The following is a 15,740-nucleotide window of genomic DNA, read 5'->3' on the forward strand; positions in this document are numbered from 1 at the left end:
CGCTAGCAGGGGGTGTCAATCAACCCAATCGTACACTGACACTGAACCCAAATGTTTTCTTTTGTGATTCAGATAGAGCATGCAATTTTAAGCAACTTTCCAATTCACTCCTAGAGGCCTATTTTTCCAGCCATCAATCACAAATAAGCCAGAATTCTGCAGCGTAATTGTGGCGAGCTTGATTCGACCTATTTATCAAAGCCTATAAAGCCAAGTTGAAATTTGTGACGTAACATACGATCCGCCGGTCTCAATCCAACACAGATTGATGCTTACGTCATTACAGATGTTCCGAATACAAATTCGGCACTATCTGACACCTTTTGCCATTTATCAAATTTCTAACAGGTACGCTCGCCACTATTCTGGCCCAGCGTACCTCGTTTTCAATCCGCCACCCTGGAGGCCGCGGATGCCATAGGGAGTCTGAAAGCAGCAAAATCTTATGTTCGATGCTGCCAGATATCCCATTGTTTTCTATGGTAGAAAACAAATTACGTTTACACCTAACACTCTAACATATGCCCCGAGTCTAAACACCCCTAATCTGCCGCCCCGACATCGCCGCAAACTAAATAAAATGTATTAACCCCTATTCCGCCACTCCCGCCACTGCCGCCACTAAATAAAAGTATTAACCCCTATCCCGCCGCAACTAAATAAAAGTATTTACCCCTATCCCGCCGCTCCCTGACCCCACCGCAACTAAATAAATGTATTAACCCCTATCCCGCCGCTCCCGGACCCCGCCGCAACTGTAATAAAATGATTAACTCCTAAACCCCTGGCCTCCCACATCACTACCATTAACTAAACCTATTAACCCCTAAACTGCCAGCCCCCCACATCGCCATAAACTAAATTATGCTATTAACCCCTAAACCTAACAACCCGCTAACTGTAAATTAAAATTACCTCATCCCTATCTTATAATAAATTTAAACTTACCTTTAAAATTAAAATAAACTATATTAAACTACTAATTAACCTACTCTAACTATTATACTAAAATTGCATTAAACTATATTAAACTATTAATTAACCTACCCTATTATACAAAAATACATTAAACTACCAATTAAATTAACTATATTACATATTTAAAAACCTAACCCTACCCAAATTATTTAAATCTATAATTAAAAATTACTAAATTGCAAAAAATAAAAAACACTAAGTTACAAAAAAACAAACCACAGTATCAAAAATAAAAAACAATTACACCTAATCTACACCTAATCTAATAGCCCTATCATAATAAAAAAGCCCCCCCCCCAAAATAAAAAAACCCTAGTCTACAATAAACTACCAATGGCCCTTAAAAGGGCCTTTTGCGGGGCATTGCCCCAAAGAAATCAGCTCTTTTACCTGTAAAAAAAAAAAATACAAACACCCCCAACAGTAAAACCCACCACTCACACACAACCAACACCCCCAAATAAAACCCTATCTAAAAAACCTAAGCTCCCGATTGCCCTGAAAAGGGCATTTGTATCGGCATTGCCCTTAAAAGGGCATTTATCTCTTTTACTGCCCAAAGTCCCTAACCTTAAAATAAAACCCACCAAATAAACCCTTAAAAAAACACTAACCCCCCGACGATCCGCTTATAGTTTTCGAAGACCGGACATCTATCCTCTTTCAAGCAGCAGAAGTCCATCTTCAAGACATCCAGCGCGGAGCATCCTCTTCTTACGATGATCCAATCAGCCAATAGGATTGAGCTCGCATTCTATTGGCTGATTGATATAGCCAATAGAATGCGAGCTCAATCCTATTGGCTGATTGCAACAGCCAATAGGATTTTTTCCCCTTAAATTCCTATTGGCTGATAGAATTCTATCAGCCAATCGGAATGTAAGGGACGCCATCTTGGATGACGTATCTTAAAGAGAAACTTCATTCTACATTGACCATCTTAAGAAGAGGATGCTCCGTACCGGATGTCTTGAAAATGAAGCCGCTCCGCGCCGGATGGATGAAGATAGAAGATGCCGTCTGGATGAAGACTTCTGCCCGCTTGGATGAAGACTTCAACCCGCTTGGATGAAGACTTCTGCCGGCTTCGATGAGGACTTCTGCTGCCTGGATGAGGATGGATGTCCGGTCTTTGAAAACTGTAAGTGGATCGTGGTTAGTTTTAGGTTTATTTAAGGGTTTATTGGGTGGGTTTTATTTTTAGGTTAGGGACTTTGGCCAGTAAAAGAGCTAAATGCCCTTTTAAGGGCAATACCCATACAAATGCCCTTTTCATGGCAATGGGGAGCTTAGGTTTTTTAGATAGGGTTTTTATTTGGGGGGTTGGTTGGTTGGTTGGGTGGTGGGTTTTACTGTTGGGGGGGTGTTTGTATTTTTTTTTTACAGGTAAAAGAGCTGATTTCTTTGGGGAAATGCCCCGCAAAAGGCCCATTGGTAGTTTATTGTAGGCTAAGGGTTTTTATTATATTTTTGGGGGTCTTTTTTATTTTGATAGGGCTATTAGATTAGGTGTAATTGTTTTTTTATTTTTGATACTGTGTTTTTTTTTGTAACTTAGGCCTAGATTTAGAGTTTGGCGTTAGCCGTCAAAACCAGCGTTAGAGGCTCCTAACGCTGGTTTTGGGCTACCGCTGGTATTTAGAGTCGTGTAGGTAAGGGTCTAACGCTCACTTTCCAGCTGCGACTTTTCCATACCGCAGATTCCCTTACGCCATTTGCGTATCCTATCTTTTCAATTGGATCTTTCTAACGCTGGTATTTAGAGTCATGGCTGAAGTGAGCGTTAGAAATCTAACGACAAAACTCCATCCGCAGAAAAAAGCCAGGAGTTAAGAGCTTTCTGGGCTAACGATGGTTCATAAAGCTCTTAACTACTGTGCCCTAAAGTACACTAACACCCATAAACTACCTATGTACCCCTAAACCGAGGCCCCCCCACATCGCTGCCACTCTATTAAAAACTTTTAACCCCTAATCTGCCGATCACACACCGCCGCCACCTACGTTATCCCTATGTTCCCCTAATCTGCTGCCCCTAACACCGCCGACCCCTATATTATATTTATTAAACCCTAATCTGCCGCCCCCAACGTCGCCTCCACCTACCTACAATTATTAGCCCCTAATCTGCCGACCGGACCTCACCGCCACTATAATAAATGTATTAACCACTAATCCGCCTCACTAACCCTATAATAAATAGTATTAACCCCTAATCTGCCCTCCCTAACATCGCCAACACCTAACTTCAAGTATTAACCCCTAATCTGCCGACCGGACCTCACCGCTACTCTAATAAATTTTTTAACCCCTAAAGCTAATTCTAAGCCTAACACTAACACCCCCCAAGTTAAATATAATTTAAATCTAACAAAATAAATTAACTCTTATTAAATAAATTATTCCTATTTAAAGCTAAATACTTACCTGTAAAATAAACCCGATCAGCCAATAGAATGCAAGCTCAATCTGATTGGCTGATTGGATCAGCCAATCGGATTGAACTTGAATCTGATTGGCTGATTCCATCAGCCAATCAGAATTTTCCTACCTTAATTCCGATTGGCTGATAGAATCCTATCAGCCAATCGGAATTCGAGGGACGCCATCTTGGATGACGTCCCTTAAAGGAACCTTCATTCGTCGTCTAGTCGTCGGAAGAAGAGGATGGATCCGCGCTGGAGGTCTTCAAGATGGAGCGGCTCGTCATCGGATGGAAGAACATAGAAGATGCGGCTTGGATGAAGATGTTTGCCGGTCCGGATCTACTCTTCTGCCCGAAGATGGAATTCTTCAGCCACCGCTTGGATCAAGACTTCAGCCGGAGGATGGACGTCACTCTTCAGCCCCCGCTTGGGCTTGGATCAAGACTTCGGAGGCTCTTCTGGACCGATCAGGACCCGGTGTGGTGAAGACAAGGTAGGGAGATCTTCAGGGGCTTAGTGTTAGGTTTATTGAAGGGGGGTTTGGGTTAGATAAGGGGTATGTGGGTGGTGGGTTGTAATGTTGGGGGGGTATTGTATGTTTTTTTTTACAGGCAAAAGAGCTGAATTCTTTGGGGTATGCCCCGCAAAAGGCCCTTTTAAGGGCTGGTAAGGTAAAAGAGCTTTTCTATTTTAATTTTAGAATAGGGTAGGGCATTTTTTTATTTTGGGGGGCTTTGTTATTTTATTAGGGGGCTTAGAGTAGGTGTAATTAGCTTAAAATTGTTGTAATATTTTCATTATGTTTGTAAATATTTTTTTATTTTTTGTAACTTAGCTTTTTTTATTTTTTGTAATTTAGTTAGTTTATTTAATTGTATTTATTTGTAGGTATTTTATTTAATTTATTTATTGATAGTGTAGTGTTAGGTTTAATTGTAGATAATTGTAGGTATTTTATTTAATTAATTTATTGCTAGTGTAGTGTTAGGTTTAATTGTAACTTAGGTTAGGATTTATTTTACAGGTAATTTTGTAATTATTTTAAATAGGTAGCTATTAAATAGTTCTTAACTATTTAATAGCTATTGTACCTGGTTAAAATAAATAGAAAGTTGCCTGTAAAATAAATATAAACCCTAAAATAGCTACAATATAATTATAATTTATATTGTAGCTATATTAGGGTTTATTTTACAGGTAAGTATTTAGCTTTAAATAGGAATAATTTATTTAATAAGAGTTAATTTATTTCGTTAGATTTAAATTATATTTAACTTAGGGGGGTGTTAGGGTTAGAGTTAGCTTTAGGGGTTAATAAATTTAATAGAGTAGCGGTGAGGTCCGGTCGGCAGATTAGGGGTTAATACTTGAAGTTAGGTGTCAGCGATGTTAGGGAGGGCAGATTAGGGGTTCATACTATTTATTATAGGGTTAGTGAGGCGGATTAGGGGTTAATACATTTATTATAGTAGCGGTGAGGTCCGGTCGGCAGATTAGGGGTTAATTATTGTAGGTAGGTGGAGGCAACGTTGCGGGTGGCAGATTAGGGGTTAATAAATATAATATAGGGGTCGGCGGTGTTAGGGACAGCAGATTAGGGGTACATAGGGATAACGTAGGTTGCGGCGGTGTACGGAGCGGCAGATTAGGAGTTAAAAAAAATATGCAGGTGTCAGCGATAGCGGGGGCGGCAGATTAGGGGTTAATAAGTGTAAGGTTAGGGGTGTTTAGACTCGGGTACATGTTAGGGTGTTAGGTGCAGACTTAGGAAGTGTTTCTCCATAGGAAACAATGGGGCTGCGTTTTTTGCAGGTGTTAGGTTTTTTTTCAGCTCAAACAGCCCCATTGTTTCCTATGGGGGAATCGTGCACGAGCGCGTTTTTGAAGCTGGCCGCGTCCGTAAGCACCGCTGGTATTGAGAGTTTCAGTGGCGGTAAATTATGCTCTACGCTCCCTTTTTGGAGCCTAACGCAGCCATTCTGTGAACTCTAAATACCAGCGGTATATAAAAGGTGTGGGGAAAAAAAAGCATGCGTTAGCTACGCAGGTCGTTACCGACAAAACTCTAAATCTAGGCGTATGTGTTTTTTATTTTTTGTAACTTAGTGTTTTTTTATTTTTTGTGACTTAATGTTTTTTTATTTTTTTGTAACAGTAATTTTTAATTGTAGATTTAAATAATTTGAGTAGGGTTATGTTTTTAAATATGTAATATAGTTAATTTAAAGTAGTTTAAAGAGACAGTCAAGGCCAAAATAAACTTTCATGATTCAGATAGAGCATGTAATTTTAAACAATTTTCCAATTTACTTATATCACCAATTTTGCTTTGTTCTCTTGGTATTCTTAGTTGAAAGCTTAACCTAGAAGGTTCATATGCTAATTTCTTAGACCTTGAAGGCCACCTCTTTTCAGAATGCATTTTACCAGTTTTTCACCGCTAGAGGGTGTTAGTTCATGTATTTCATATAGATAACACTGTGCTCGTGCACGTGAAGTTATCTGGGAGCAGGCACTGATTGGCTAAACTGCAAGTCTGTCAAAAGAACTGAAAAAAGGGGCAGTTTGCAGAGGCTTAGATACAAGATAATCACAGAGGTTAAAAGTATATTAATATAACTGTGTTGGTTATGCAAAACTGGGGAATGGGTAATAAAGGGATTATCTATCTTTTAAAACAATAAAAATTCTGGTGTAGACTGTCCCTTTAATGTAATTTTAGTATAATAGTTAGGGTAAGTTAATTAATAGCTTAATATAATTTAATGTAATTGTAGGATAATAGTTTAATATAGTTTACTTTAATTTTAAAGATAAGTTTAAATTTATTATAGAAACATAGAAACATAGATATTGACGGCAGATAAGAGCCATAGGCCCAGCAAGTCTGCCCGACCTTACCTAACAGTATAAACTTATCTAGTTCGTAGGATAGCCCTATGCTTGTCCCATGCATTTTTAAAGTCCCCCACAGTGTTTGTTGCTACTACCTCTTGAGGAAGTTTATTCCATAAATCAATCACTCTTTCTGTAAAGAAGTGCTTCCTCAAATTACTTCTGAATCTACTACCCTTTAGCTTGAGCTCATGACCCCTTGTTCTTGAATTTTCCATTTTATGTAAAATACCCACAGCCTCAGTTTTACTAAACCCTTTAATGTACTTGAAAGTTGCTATCATATCACCTCTTTCCCTTCTCTCCTCTAAGCTATACATATTTAGGTCATTGAGCCTATCCTGGTAAGTTTTATTTTTTAGACCATGTACCATTTTGGTAGCCCTCCTTTGCACAGATTCAAGTTTGTTAATATCCTTCTGAAGATATGGTCTCCAGAACTGCACACAATACTCAAGATGAGGCCTAACTAATGATCTATAAAGTGGCATAAGAACCTTACTATTTCTGCTGCAAATACCTCTACCAATACATCCAAGCATTCTGCTAGCCTTACTCGCTGCATTACTACATTGTTTACTAAGTTTTAAATCATCTGAAATAATAATTCCCAAGTCCTGTTCCTCGTCTGTAACAGTCAGTAAAGTGTCATTGAGTCTGTAATTAACATTTGGATTTTTCTTCCCTAAATGCATTATTTTACACTTTGCTGTGTTAAACTTTAGACCCCAGTCATTTGTCCAATCCTCCAATTGTTGTATATCACTTCTCATTTTGTCTACCCCCCCTGGAACATCCACTCTGTTGCAAATTTTTGTATCATCTGCAAAGAGACATACTTTCCCCTGTAGCCCTTTGCTGATATCGCAGATAAATATGTTAAACAAAACAGGCCCCAGAACTGACCCCTGAGGAACACCACTAGTAACAGCCCCCTCTGCTGAATGAACTCCATTTACTAAGACACTTTGTTTTCTGTCCTTAAGCCAGCATTCCACCCAGTTCACAATTTTTGAATCTAGACCAAGGAGATATAGTTTGTGAATAAGTTTATTGTGTGGGACGGTGTCAAATGCTTTGCTGAAATCTAGATATGCTACATCAACTGCTCCTCCCTTGTCTAATACTTTTGTTACATAATCAAAGAAGTCAATTAGATTAGTCTGACATGATCTCCCTGAAGTAAAACCATGCTGATTTTGGTCTTCTAAATTGTTTGTCTTTATGTAAGTCATAATTCTTTCTTTTAAGAGGCTTTCCATTAATTTCCCTACTACTGAAGTTAAACTAACTGGCCTGTAGTTGCCAGATTCTTCTCTACTGCCCTTTTTATGAAGGGGTATTACATTTGCTATTCTCCAATCATCTGGGACAGCTCCTGTTAATAGTGACTGATTAAACAGATCAGTTAATGGGACAGTTAGCACTGATCGAAGTTCTTTTAAAACCCTTGGATGAATATTATCAGGACCCACTGCCTTTGTAACATTTATTTTTGATAATGCTAACAAAACCTCATCCTCTGTAAAAAGATTACTGTTAAGCTTGTTTCTATTTTGCGTTGCATCCCTTAATGTAGACATTGTATCTTCACAATCTTTAGTGAAAACAGAACAGAAGTAATCATTGAGACAGTCTGCAATCTGCTTATCTCCTTCTATTATTCTACCATCAACTGATTTCAATTTTACTATTCCTACCTTATTTTTTCTTCTTTCACTGATATATCTAAAGAATGTTTTGTCCCCATGTTTTACTGACTGTGCTATCTTCTCTTCTGCATGAGCTTTAACCTTCCTAATTAACTGCTTAGTCTTTTTTTGTTGGAGTCTCCATATTTTCATATCATCATCTGCTTGTGTGTGTCTGTAATTTTTATAAGCTATCTTTTTTGTCTTTACAGCATGTGCTACTTCTTTGGAAAACCAAATTGGTTTCCGCTTTCTTTTACTTTTACAGACATGTCTAATACAGTGTGCGGTTGCATCTAAAATGGCACCTTTCACAAATTCCCACTGTTCTTGAACCCCTGTAATAAGAGTTTTCCCCTTTAAATAGTTCTTTAGGTATTCTCCCATTAATGAAAAATCTGCCGTCCTAAAGTCTAAAACTTTTGTTTTAGTCTGGGTGGACAGTTCCTGAACATGAATACTAAACCAAACAGATTGATGATCACTGGATCCTAAGTTCTCACCTACAGACACATCTGAAACTGTATCACTGTTTGTAAGTATTAGATCTAATATAGCTTCCTTACGAGTTGGTTCCTTGACTAATTGTTCAAGTGATTCCCCTAGCAGAGATTCAAGAATATACCTGCTTCTAGCCGATCTAGCAGAAGGAATCTTCCAGTCTATATCTGGCAAATTAAAGTCCCCCAGTACTATAACCTTACCCTTCATGGTCATTTTGGTTATTTCATCTAATAACAGATTGTCCAGTTTTTCATCCTGCAATGGAGGCCTATATACAACCCCTATTCTAAAAACATTTTTATCTCCAATTTCCAAAGTCACCCAAATACTTTCCACCTCATCATTTGTTCCTACAATTTCAGTAACCTTTATATTTTCATTTACATACAAAGCAACTCCTCCACCTTTCTTTCCTACTCTGTTCTTTTTAAATAACCTGTATCCAGGTATGACTATGTCCCAGTCATGCAAATCATTGTACCATGTTTCTGTTATAGCTACTAAATCCAAGTTGTCCCTAGTCATTATTGAAATGAGTTCAGGTAATTTATTTCCTAAGCTGCGAGCATTTGTGCTCATGGCACGAAGAATTTTTCTACTAGAATTTCTAGAATTGTTACTTGGACTAACAGTTTTGGCATGCTGTGGGGGGCAGGTGGATATATTAATGCTACCCCCCTTTATTAGTTTAAATGATTTCTAATAAAGTATTTAAACTCCTCTCCCAGATACTCTGTTCCTTTAGCATCCAAATGCAAGCCATCTCTCTATAAGATAGGGATGAGTTAATATTTAATGTATAATTAGCGGGTTGTTAGGTTTAGGGGTTAATAGCTTAATTTAGTTTATGGCGATATGGGGGGATGGCAGTTTAGGGGTTAATAGGTTTAGTAAGTGGTAGTGATGTGGGAGGCCAGGGGTTTAGGGGTTTATACGTTTATTTAGTTGCGGTGGGGTCCGGGAGCGGCGGGATAGGGGTTAATACATTTATTTAGTTGCGGTGGGGTCCGGGAGCGGCGGGATAAGGGTTAATACATTTATTTAGTTGCGGCGGGGTCCAGAAATGGCGGGATAGGGGTTAAACATTTTAGTATAGTGGTGGTGTTTAGTGACAGGATATAAATAAAGTTGGGAAAAAGCCGAATAGCAGTGAGATCGATGACTGCTAGTTAACAACAATCCGCTGCTCATCGCCCCGTACTTGGTGCACTGCTTTTTGCCGGCTTTTTTGATAAATATGGAGATCGTATTCAGGTCCACAGCCGCGATTTTAGGTGAGCGTATTGGTGCCGGCGAATGCAGCATAGTTGACAGCTTGATAAATAGGCCTCCTATTATCAAATTTTCTTCATTTTCTTGGTATCTTTATTTCAAAAGCAAGAATGTAAGTTTAGAAGCGGGCCTATTTTTTGTGAACAACCTGGGTTGTTCTTGCTGATTGGTGGATAAATTCACCCACCAATAAACAAGTGCTGTCCAGAGTACTGAACCAAAAATTGTCTTTCTCCTTGGCTTAGATGCCTTCTTTTTCAAATAAAGATAGCAAGAGAACAAAGAAAAATTGATAATAGGAGTAAATTAGAAAGTTGCTTAAAATTGCATGCTCTATCTGAATCACGAAAGAAAATGTTTAGGTGTCATGTCCCTTTAATTATGAAACAATCAAGTTACCAGATGCAAATAAGTGAATGGCCTATGAATGATTTAAGAATGGAGGAGGAGCTATGTTAGAGTCATAATCTCCACACAGTGGAAGTGAAGAGACTCTTCTTGCTGACTTACTAACTTTGTGGTTTGCTAGCCTTTGCTGCTTGCTGTCTTGTTGCATTCCTTTTTCGCTGCCTTTGTGCTTACAGAGACGCTAGTGTGTGACACAGTCTTTGTAAGACAAATCCCTGCTGGAACCCTCTTTTTGGAAAAGAGAAATATTGGGCTCACTTCATTTCCTAAATTGTAGATACCTCCTTATATGACTTTGAGAGAACTCTGAAGCTGGAACTCTCAAATATGCTAAATGGTAACGTATAAATAGGTACTACAGCTTAAGCTTTTTTATAGCAATAGTATAGCTGAAGCTGTGATTTAAAAGGTACTTAATATTTATAACTTTATATTGCATAGACCAGGATATTCTAGATAATAGTTATACTAGCATTAAGTGAATTTACTATTGAAAGGAAAGAATTTTGTATTTAAGGTTCATAAGTAAATTTTTAGTTACTGTGATATACATTATTATATACCCTGTTCCAAATTATTATGCCAATGATATCTTTCTCATTTACCTAAATAATTGATGTAAACAACAGTCAGCATAATTCTCATGTTATCAACTATTAAGAGTACAATTCAAATTTTATTGAACAAACCTCCTAATGATAACAGTATTATTTTTTCAAAATAAAAAATTTACAATGCACTGTACCAAATTATTACGCACACTAAGTTTCAAAACACTTTATAGGTTGTAAAGAACTGAAAATTGTCATTTGTTGTGTTTGCAGCATATTTACTGAAATCAAAAGTTATTTCAATCAAACTTTGAACAACATTTTAACTTTTTAAACATTTTAACAGGTCACGTTACATTTTATCATAGGACCCCTTATTTGATAGCAGCTTCACAAGTCTTGCATCCATTGAACTTGTGAGTTTTTGGACAGTTTCTGCTTGAATTTGTTTGCAAGATGTCAAAATAGCCTCCCAGAGCTGCTGTTTGGAAGTAAACTGCCTCCCACCCTAATAGATTTTTTGCTTGAGGATGCTCCAAAGGTTCTCAATAGGATTTAGGTCAGGGGAGGATGGAGGCCACACCATGACTTTCTCTCCTTTTATCCCCATAGCAGCCATTGATGCTGAGGTATTCTTTGCAGCATGAGATGGTACATTGTCATGCATGAAGATGATTTTATTACTGAAAGCATAGTTCTTCCTTCTGTACCAGGGAAGGAAGTGGTCAGTCAGGAACTCCACATACTTTGCAGAGGTTATCTTTACACCTTCGGGAACCTAAAGGGGCTGACCAGCTCTCTTCCCATGATTCCGGCCCAAAACCTGACTCCACCACCACCTTGCTGACGTTGCAGCCTTGTTGGAACAGGGTGGCCGTCCACCAACCATCCACTACTCCATCCATCTGGACCATCCAGGGTTGCACGGCACTCATCAGTGAACAAGACTCTTTGAAAATTAGTCTTCATGTATTTTTCTGCCCAATGCAGCCATTTCTGCTTGTGAGCATTGGTTAGTGGTGGCCAAATGGAAGGTTTATGCACAGTTGCAAGACTCTGGAGGACTCTACACCTTGATATCCGTGGGACTCCAGAGGCACCAGAAGCTTCAAATATCTGTTTGCTGCTATGTAATGGTATTTTAGCAGCTGCTCTCTTGATCCGATGCATGGATCTGGCAGAAATCTTCCTCAATGTGCCTTTATCTGCATGAACCCATCTGTGCTCTGAATCAGCCACAAATCTCTTAATAGTGCAATGATCACGCTTAAGTTTTCGTGAAATGTCTAATGTTTTCATACCTCGTCCAAGGCATTGAACTATTTCACTCTTTTTGGCAGCAGAGACATAATTTTTCTTCCCAATATTGCTTGAAAATGGTGCTCTGCTTAATAATGTGGAACACCCTCCTTTAGTAGTTTTTCCTTTAATTGGGCTCACCTGGCAATCTAATTATCACAGGTGTCTGAGATTGTTTTCAGTAATCAAACGAGCCCTGAGACACAATGCCATCGATGAGTTAAACGGAAAAAAAAAATGTAATCTTTGTGACACTGAAATAGAATTTGCATAATAATTTGGAACAGGGTGTATATTGTTGCTGTATTGATTAATCTATTAGTTTGCTTAGAGAGTATAAATCTCTCTGGTTAATTAAATGAAGTTATATAAAATTATTGAGGGCTAAATAGTTGAATTATATTATCCTGGAAATTCTATTAGATTTATTTAGGTTTGGTAAGGTTTTATTGTGATATTCAAATAAATTTACCATCCAAACATTGCTAAATAAGCCATATGTTGAATTGATTGATGCTACTGGCTAATTATAAATTGTTCTAGTAAAATTTTAATTGTGATATTTGATATTTAATCTCATTTTGAGCAATAATAATATTATTGTGGCCATATCCAGGATTACCAACGATTTAATTGAATATTAATTAATCTAAATATTTCTATAGCTGCTTCATATTTTAATATTATAATCATCAAACAATATATATCTGTCCATGAGTGATATCCTGTTACTGGATAAATATAGTCACTGTGTTTATAAAAAAAATTACTTGATCAGAATTTAGGGAACTATTTTTTTTAATTTTTGTATTATTTTTTATTTTATTGAGGTTTTTAGCAAAAATTACATTACAAATATAATTTGCCACAATTCAATATAAACAGGTACAAGAACAATTTTTGTACCATAATGAGAAAATATACAAATCAGTTACAAATAAACCAAATGAGGAAAAATTACAAATTTGTCTAACATTTCCTTTTACAAAAGTATATGAGCCTCCCATTGTATCAATAGGCTACTCTTGAGTCTAAGGGGCCTATCTATCAAGCTCCGAATGGAGCTTGATGCCCCGTGTTTCTGGCGAGCCTGCAGGCTCACCAGAAACAGCAATTATGAAGCAGCGGTCACAAAGACCACTGCTCCATAACCTGTCCGCCTGCTCAGAGCAGGAAATCAACCCGATTGAGTACGATCGTGTTAATTGACACCTCCCTGCTGGCGGCTGATTGGCCGCGAGTCTGTAGGGGGTGGCGTTGCACCAGCAGCTCTTGTGAGCTGCTGGTGCAATGCCGAATACGGAGAGCATATTGCTCTCCGTATTCAGCGAGGTCTGGCGGACCTGATCCGCACTGGCGGATCAGGTCCGCCAGACTTTGTTAAATATAGGCCTATGTGTGGGGATTAAGATCAATGAAGTTAGGCTAAGCTAATATATAGCCGTTATTTGGTGAGAATATAGTTGCCAAGTATAGCAATATAGGTACAACAATACAAACATATTCATATAATGACAAATAACCAAGGAATGATAGACAAGTACAACTGAAACCTCCTTTTATATATTTATAGAAACCTCCTATGCTATTGGTAGGCCACTCTTGGACCCACACAAAGTAACTAGTATCGATGGAGGTAACCTAGAATGATATATTGTTTTATAAACCTCCCAAGTAGTATATGGGCTACTCTGGAACCTATGCAATATATCTTGAGTTGCTGGAGGTGGAAGAACTAGAGTGATATACGGTCACTTTTGGACCATGGCACATAATTTATAATCTGTTATCAAAGTGAAAATAACAATAGAGGAACATTCCACTAGAACACAATGTGCAAATAACTGGTGAAAACATCTGATTATTGCTAGTGGTTGCTATATTATGCTTTAACTTTTACATAGTATTCCTCTCAAGAAAAATAGAAACATAACATTGTTTTTTAAACTTAGGTAAACTATTGGTAAGAATATAATATATTAGAGCCACCAAATGTATGGTTAGTGTATAAACAAGGAAACTGTGGAGAGTAGCTTAAAACTATAGCAGCCATTAATAACTTTCATCTGTCAGGCTCGAACAATCCTATTAATAATAGATAAAAACTAACTTAATAAGCTTTGAAAATCTCTTTGAAAGACACTATAGATTCAATTTGAAGCATAAGAAACAAACAGGGAACCTTATATATAATAGGGGAAAGTGAGTAAGTCATGCTGAATTTAAGGACTCTTATGTTAACTAGGTGGAGGTAAACTATAAGTGTGCATGAAATAATATGAAAAGTGTTTCCCGAATGATAGCTAGGATGAGAACTGATAAAGCTAAGCATAATGGGCCCAAATGTCTCGGCCGCTGACAAAAGGGCCACATGTAGATGAGGAGGTATCATTGAGTAATGGGTAGTTACATTGACACTACTCCCTGATATAGGTAGATAGACCTTAGGGTATATGAGGTAACATTAGAGCTTACTATGTTTAGTACCCATTGTAGTGAATTATGGATATATAGAAATTTATCCTGTGTCAGGTAGGGGACTCTCATGTATGAAAACAACTTCAGAAGAAAGAAAATAAACAGAAAAACCTGTACAAGATGGGGGGGATGCCGGGGCTCATTTACATTAGGTAAATAAATTATGGATACTGGAAAATGTGGGTATTCAATAAGTATTCTATAGTGGAGTTATTTATTAACATAAATACTAATTATTTAGAGAAATCTAACCCACACCTACTTTCCACTCATGAGAGAAGCAATGACAGGAATATGAAGCCATGCACAAGAGTCTCACTTATGTGTGGTAAGTTTGTTTTGTCTGAGAGCGTCCCACCTCTATCTCCCAAATCAGATGGGCCAGAGATTGCTGTCCCCTGGAACAGGGTCCCTGAAAGGGCAAAAACGCCAATACCCAGATCCTGCCAAGTACCAGTCTCCTTAACCTTTAGCAAGGGGTTGAAAGTAGCTGCCATGTCCACAATATCGCCCAGAAACGACACAAGAGGATAAGCATTCAATCCACTAATCAAAACATCCTCTCTGTGCTCTCCATTATATATTACGGTAGTTGCGATCTCTGATTCGATTAGCTGTTTTCTGGAGTTGCGCTGGGCCTCAAATTCCTCTATTGAAGACAACGCGACCTGACTGGATATAATTCTCTCCTCTGAGATGTATTGCTGGAATTCACCGACAACTGTCTGATAGGTAGGAGTTTTTGCGGGAGTCTCCCGATCAGAAGGTAAGTGGTAGGCTATTTTAACAAAAGGAGGTACAAGACCACCAAAAAATGTACACATGAGCAACACTCAAAATCCCTTGTTGTGAATTAGAATTGACTGAGCAGCAAGTGGCAGACGTACCAGGGAAAAATATATTAAAAATTAACTTTTTTTGGGGCATTAAAATAATGGAAAGACAAAACATTTAAAACCACAGGAAATAATTATAACAAATCAGGATTAAACGGCAGAAATAGTAATACCAGAATATATCGTAATTGGAGGTGCAGGGTCTCCTCTAGTGAGATAAAAACTTTATAATACTAACTCGTCTTCTAGCAAAGACCTAGGATGTAATGTTAATCCATAGTCTGTAGACGGACAGTTAATTCTATAATCTCGATATTGTATCAGTGGTAGGTATTTAGATGCTCAACTAAAAAAACGCGGCTTACAGATCAGGGAGCTACAAGCCTCTCTTAGAGAGTTCCA

At 38.0% G+C, this 15,740-nt stretch overlaps 1 protein-coding gene and 1 long non-coding RNA gene across 2 annotated transcripts in view; one reads left to right on the forward strand and one right to left on the reverse strand.

The window, feature by feature from the left end:
• L3MBTL1 (L3MBTL histone methyl-lysine binding protein 1) overlaps positions 1–15,740 on the reverse strand; it is a 193,583-nt gene that overhangs the window by 101,277 nt on the left and 76,566 nt on the right. The window lies entirely within an intron of this gene.
• Positions 1–15,740, forward strand: part of LOC128661618 (uncharacterized) — a 69,452-nt gene that overhangs the window by 2,528 nt on the left and 51,184 nt on the right. The gene's annotated exons all lie outside the window — the stretch shown is intronic.

Source organism: Bombina bombina, chromosome 1 (assembly GCF_027579735.1).
Source record: "Bombina bombina isolate aBomBom1 chromosome 1, aBomBom1.pri, whole genome shotgun sequence".
NCBI lineage: Eukaryota > Metazoa > Chordata > Amphibia > Anura > Bombinatoridae > Bombina > Bombina bombina.